The 6,534-nt window shown below is 45.7% G+C and overlaps 1 pseudogene; it reads left to right on the top strand.

Annotated features, from left to right (window-relative positions):
- The first annotated feature begins 5,229 nt into the window (after positions 1-5,229).
- LOC115641927 lies at positions 5,230-6,264 on the top strand (annotated as a pseudogene).
- Positions 6,265-6,534: the final 270 nt, after the last annotated feature.

Here is a 6,534-nt window from a genome sequence, read left to right as displayed (position 1 = left end):
ATGACAATGTCTGTTTCCATGGGGGAAACTTCGCTCATTTCCAATGTAGGAGTGGCCTAGTGGATCAGACCTGTAGTCCATCTAATCCAGTGTCCTCTCTCTGACAGTGACAGCCCCAGGTGCTGCAGAAGAAGGTCTAAGAAAACAGCAGTAGACTGATGGGGTGTGTGTGATTTGACCGCAATGATACTGTCACCCTAAAGCCTGACACTGAGAGATTGGCTTGTGCCCTGATCCACATGGGCATATAGATTTTCAAAATATTTATTTACTGTAAAACTGTAACTGAATTGATACTGAATAGTCTCACTATTTCCAAATTCTTTCTGATTCTTCCTTAATTCATGGCCTCAACTACTTATCTGCCAGTCAGTATTGCAGAGGTATAGGGATTGAGGCAACGGAAACAAGAATTCAGAAGGACTCTTGGAAATTATCACACAGACAGAGTTTGAAACATTGTGATAGTTGGAATTATATTTTTCCAATATGCATTAATTTGCTTTTGTCAACAAAAAAATGTGTTCTCCCAGTCACTAAGTTTTCTGAGATCCCTTTGTAACTCATCACAGTCTACTTTGGAGTTATGTATATTGAATAATTTAATCTCATCTGCAAATTTTGCCACCTCATTGTTTACTCTATTTTCCAGATCATTTATGAATATGTGGAATCAGAGCACTCTCAATACAGCCCTCTGTGGGGAAGGGATAGCTTAGTGGTTTGACCATTTGCCTGCTAAATGCAGGGCTGTGAGTTCCCTCCTTGAGGGGATCATTTAGGGATCTGGGACAAAAATCTGTCTGGGGATTGGTCTTGTTACCCAACACAGGAGCAGGTAACATCACACACCCAACTAAGCTACCTGAATGTTTTATTCCGAAGACATTCAAGGACAAACACGAGACAACAGCCAGATTCCCAGTTTCCCAACCTTCCACCCTTGGTGGAGAATAAACCCAGATTTATACCATCTTGCACTGCACAGGGGTCTGTTCCCTGCAAACTCATTGATATAGGTCACTATTCACTCAACATGGGATAGATGGGCAATGGACTTTGTTTACAAAGCTGAGATTATGGATCCCCAGGATAAACTGGAGGCTTTTCATCTGCTTCTTCCTCATAACGTAAATGAAGGTTGCATAGACTGAGTGTCTGGCTGCACTCTGGGTATGGAAAGGTTAAAACTTCCCAACCAGTCTATGGCTGGGGTATTGTGCCCATCAGCCCCCTCCACCCTGTACAAGACCCCTTCAACAGATCCCGTGGGCAGTGGCTACTGTGACAGGAAAAGGTAGCACATCTCTGATGAATCTGTGCTAGCCAGGAGCTGGAGAGGGTCCTAGAGCAGCTGTGGAGATCCAGAGATTATGGGTGTGTGGGAGAGTGTAGCTACCAGTGGATCGCTGAGATGTGTACCTAACTTTGAGGATTCCTGGAGCCTGAAGCCTCCTGTTATGGTTTAGGGAGAATTGCATGACTTCAAGGTCATCAAGTCCAGACTCCTGTGATCATGGTGTCTGTCTAACCTGCTCTTAAAATTACAAGGATAGAGATTCTACAACCTCCCTGGGCAATTTATTCCAGCACTTAAACACCATAACAGAGAGGAAGTTTATATCATACTGGAATGATCCAAGAAAATTTCCAAGTAAGCAGCCTTGTAGAATCTCCCATTTGTAGCTTGCACTCTGAGTATGTCATGCAGGACAGGAGGCTGTCTGGGAGAAATCTGATCCTCTATTATTGATTATTATTATTTATTTCAACAAGATCACAGCTGTGACAGCATCATAATTACTGCTCAGCAGCCCCTGAGGTAGCCAAGTGACTAATCAGAACAATATGAACAGTGATGAGAAGCCCAGATTCCAGGAATACAGCCTGCAGCAGGGCTTGCACTGCAGTCATGTTGGGTAGGATCACCACATGTCCTCTGTGATTTTGCCTTCTGCAGTTTACCATTTGCCATGAGGGGATTAAAGCTGATGCACACTAAGCTAAGCAGCTGAGGTTCCCTGATGGCAAAGTGGCCCCCAAGGGAACATTCAAACATGCTTCATAAAGGCAGTTGCCTTCCTGTCTGAACAGATACTGCCTGCTGCCTGTGCTACCTCTACACTGACTCCTTGTCCTTTTGGTTGAAGACCTCTGGTGTCAGCGGCTCCCCTTCTAGCAGGAATTGGGTACGTTGGCAGGTTTCACTATCTTTACAATGCAAATGAAGGGAAAAGGCTACAAGGTTTTTTTCCATTTGCAGATGTTCTGTGCAGCGGCAGAGGACTGAGCTGGGCTGTCTGGGTGACTCAGTGAAGGGCTGGTAGCACTGGGGAGCTTGGGAACCCGTCCCCTACATCCGCCCATGCTTCTCAGGGGGTCAATGAAGCTGCACACAAATCTGACATCCCAAGCGAGCTTGGAGTGCTAAAAAACTGAACTTTCCTGAATGACGCTTTCTCCGTGGGTCCCATTTCTGGAGGTGCAGTGTGCTCTGGGCCCGATCCTGCCAGAGGCTGAATGACAAGAGACCACAGTTAATGGTTTATTTGGAATATCAGTTAATGGTTTATTTGGAATATCAGTTAATGGTTTATTTGCTCCTGGAAATTTAATTAGCAAATGTATTTCAAAGGTTTTATTATTTGGGTGGATCAATTATGAACTCAGGTATTCAGAGCTGCATTGCTCTTTGGTAACAGGTCAGACAGGGGATATTTCTGTTTCCTGAATGGCTCAGGGCTCTAGCATCTCTGCTCTGTAGACACCACTAAAAGTTACAGGACTAACTGCATCTCATCCCCCTCTCTGGTCTCTGAGAGCCAGATGTCAGGGAAGGTAACCTTCCCTCTCATGGAGTAGAATCTCGCAATCCTCCTACACTCAGGCTCTGTCCTGTGGTTCTTCCCTTTGGGAACCTGTGAGTGACTTGTGGTGAGATGCGTGATCAGCCAGGCTTCTTAAACCAAACTACTCTTTAAGCTGAACAGTGGGAATAAAGCGAAACATGGGAGAATTGAAGGGTTTTCAAACAACAGTCTGTACACGTCTCTGACCCCAAGCCCTCCCACTCTGACAAGGACCCAGGCAGGGCAAGGTCTTCAGACATCCCCAGAGGTGTCTGTGCCTGTCAGTCTGAAGAGCTACTCACAGCAGCTGACCCACCTCTGGACAGACTCCCAGCTCTGGCAAATCAAGCTGGAGCCCAGAAATAGGCTCCTCCCAGCTTGCAGCTCCCGTTCTGTCTTTCAACCTCCCTGAAGTGCTGACTGAGCGATAGGTTTTCTTGAGCTGTTCCTTCCCTACCTGCTTGTTTTCTAGCAGCCTGCTATGAACCGTACTGGTTTCTCGCAATATAGACATAACATCAACATCCCAATAATTAACTCACTATAGCTCTACAGCAAACATCACAAGAAGTGGGTTTAACATGTCCCTTCATTATGGCAGCTCAGTTACATGTCTGTCCCAGTGCCATTCCCGGGTGCTATGGATTTTATGAATACAGGAGAGAGGGAGGGGCAGAGAGAGAGAGAGAGCGCAATGGATTCCTTTCCTGTAGGAAATGAAGTTCCATTTTAATGAATACTCATTCATTTATCTTTGAATTCCACTTCCTGCAAACCCTCACCATGCCTGAATAACACATCTGGGGTATATACTAGTGAGTGAGAGCTCAGGGAATGAATATTTTCTATAGTGGCCCCAATGCCTGTTACCACTCTGGGTACAGGCTACAGACTGACAGAACAGAACCTGAGGAGAACCAGTCAGCTGTTAACCCAGGGACAGAGGAGCTACTAGACTTTTGTTTGCTGACAAGTGAGTGAAGGAGGGCTGAGACGCTGCGATCTTTTCAAGTTCTGAAGAAATCCCGATGACAGACACTTGCATGGGAAGAAGATGCAGGTTCTGTGAGGAGAAAATGAGACCTGTAGGATGATTGAATTCCCTGGAGTCAGTCAACATTGGCGAAGCAAAGAATTTCAGCTTCTCTTGGAGGGATTCCTCTAGGTCAGAGTGGATCACTGGGAGTATTTGGTAGAGAAATGTAATAGGGCCTGGTTCTGGTCGAATTTATACAGGTTTATCTGGAGTGATGCAGTTGAAGTCATTATTACTGAATTAAGAAACTGGGCTTAAGAATTTATCCCTGTACTGCAAAGAGACAGTTGCATAACATAGGACCTGAGGAGTGGAGAAAATAATATGTATAAAAATTAGGCAAGGAAACCATGGGTGGTGGTGAATCCCCACCTGGGCAGGCAAACCCCAAATCCCGCTCCTTCCAACGAAGGCCCAAACCCCTTCCATGACCCCCCAAGCCCCCATGCAGCCAAGCCAGCCCCCCACCGCAGCAAGAGGCTGTGCCCCAGACCAGTGCCCCAAGTTCCCAAGCCTCCCTGCTCCCAGGGTGTGGCCCAACCCCAGCCTTTCCGGACCTGGAGCACGGGGGCCAGGCTGCCATGTGGACCAAGCTGCCAGCACCAGCATCAGACAAAGAGCAGCCTGCCTTCCCTTGCCTTCCTTACCCTCCACCTGTGAAGGAAATACATTAACAAATGGCTTCAATGCAGGACAGATAAATACAATGACCTTTTTCACTATGCAATTGCCATGTGTTTATACACGTGTCACGGGTACAATGGACCACACTCCAAAATGGAGGGCCAGAAAGGTTGTCAATGGAAAGGTCACAATTGTAAAATTGCACAGCACTCAAGTAGGCTGCCGAATTCCCAACCACAAGATATCAGTGGGCCCAAGAGCTGAAACAGGGACTGGATGTTTATATGAGTAAGCAAAAAATCCAATTCCAGTTGTGAGGACTTAACAGAAAAACCAGTAGAAGGGCTTTAAACCTGCCTAATTTATACTACAATATATGTCTAATTAGTGAGTCTTGGGGAGAAACTTTCCTTGGGAGCAGGTTATCTCATAGATGTCTATTTCAGGGCTTCTTTCACCTTCTTCTGAACCATCTGGTACTGAGCATAGGATACGAGGCTTGATGGACTACAAATCTGATCTAGTCTGGCACTGCCTATGTTCCTATCGATGGTGCATATCAAGGGCCATGCTTTAGATTATCTTCCTTGACCTCCTGGGAATCTCTTGCACTGAGATCAGAAAGATGTCTCATTAAATATCATCTAGTCTTGTGGTTTGTTTGTTTTTTTTCCTTTAAGGAAGGATATTTCAAAACTCCTCGGACCTGCCCAGTACATTATGTCAGCTGTCAATGACACCAAATTGAACTCTGCAGTATTTCTTCTCACCGGGATACCTGGGAAGGAAGACGTCCATCTCTGGATCTCTATCCCCTTCTGCTTAATGTATGTTATTTCGATAGTAGGAAATTCAGTCATTCTGTTCATTGTAAAAACAGATCCGAGCCTTCATGAGCCCATGTACATTTTTCTTTCCATGTTAGCCATCACAGACTTTGCCTTGGCCATATCCACCATGCCAACAAGACTGGGTATATTCTTGTTTAACTCTAGGGAGATCAGTCTGGATACTTGTTTTGCCCAGCTGTTCTTCATCCACTCACTTTCATTCATTGAATCATCAGTACTCCTGTTGATGGCCTTTGATTAATTCGTTGCTATCTGTAACCCACTGAGATACGCCTCTGTCTTCACCCTGCCAAGAATTCAAAAGATGGGACTGGTGTTTGTGCTGAGAGGGGTGTCTTTAATATTCCCACTGCCCTTTCTCCTTAAACGGTTCCAATATTGTCGAGTCAATATCCTCTCACATTGCTACTGCCTGCACCAGGATCTTGTTAAGATGGCTTGTACGGACATCACAGTCAACTAGATCTATGGCTTCTTTCTTACAGTCACCGTGTTGGGGTTGGATTCACTGTTCATCTTCCTTTCGTATGTGATGATCCTCAAAACAGTGCTGAAAATTACGTCCCATACGGAGTGCCTTAGGGCCCTGAACACATGTGTCTCTCACCTCTGTGCTGTCCTGCTCTTCTACACGCCACGGATTGGCTTGGGTCTGATACACGGATATTGGAAGACCTCTCCTCCTTTGCTCAACCTTTTCCTGGGCTACAGCTCTCTGTTTGTCCCACCACTTATGAACCCAATTGTGTACGCTGTGAAAAGCCAACAACTTTCTGCAAGGATAATCAGGATGTTCTTCAAGGGAAGGGTCAGTACCTCACTTAGCTCCAGCTCCAGTGACATGGGAGATGAAAAACATGGGCCACGAGCACCAATTCTATTCAGGACGTTACATCCGAGATGATGAGATCTAGTGAACTCCACTCTGTAAAGAGAGGTTCAGACATGATATAAGGCCTGAAAGAATGAGAGAGGGGCTGGTGAGGTAGGCTAGCACATTGGGGAAGGAGACCAAGGCAGGTAGCAGCTTTTACAATGTGTCTGTGTTCATAGAGAGCCAGTGGACCAGTGTGATGTTTGCTTATAAAGAGCTGTATTGGTGCCTGCTCCGACCTCAGAATTCCTCTTGATAAAGTCAATAAAGAGAAGGGACGTGGATGTTGTTTCCCATTAT

Source organism: Gopherus evgoodei, unplaced genomic scaffold (assembly GCF_007399415.2).
Source record: "Gopherus evgoodei ecotype Sinaloan lineage unplaced genomic scaffold, rGopEvg1_v1.p scaffold_36_arrow_ctg1, whole genome shotgun sequence".
NCBI lineage: Eukaryota > Metazoa > Chordata > Testudines > Testudinidae > Gopherus > Gopherus evgoodei.
This window is presented reverse-complemented; position numbering and strand designations above follow the sequence as displayed.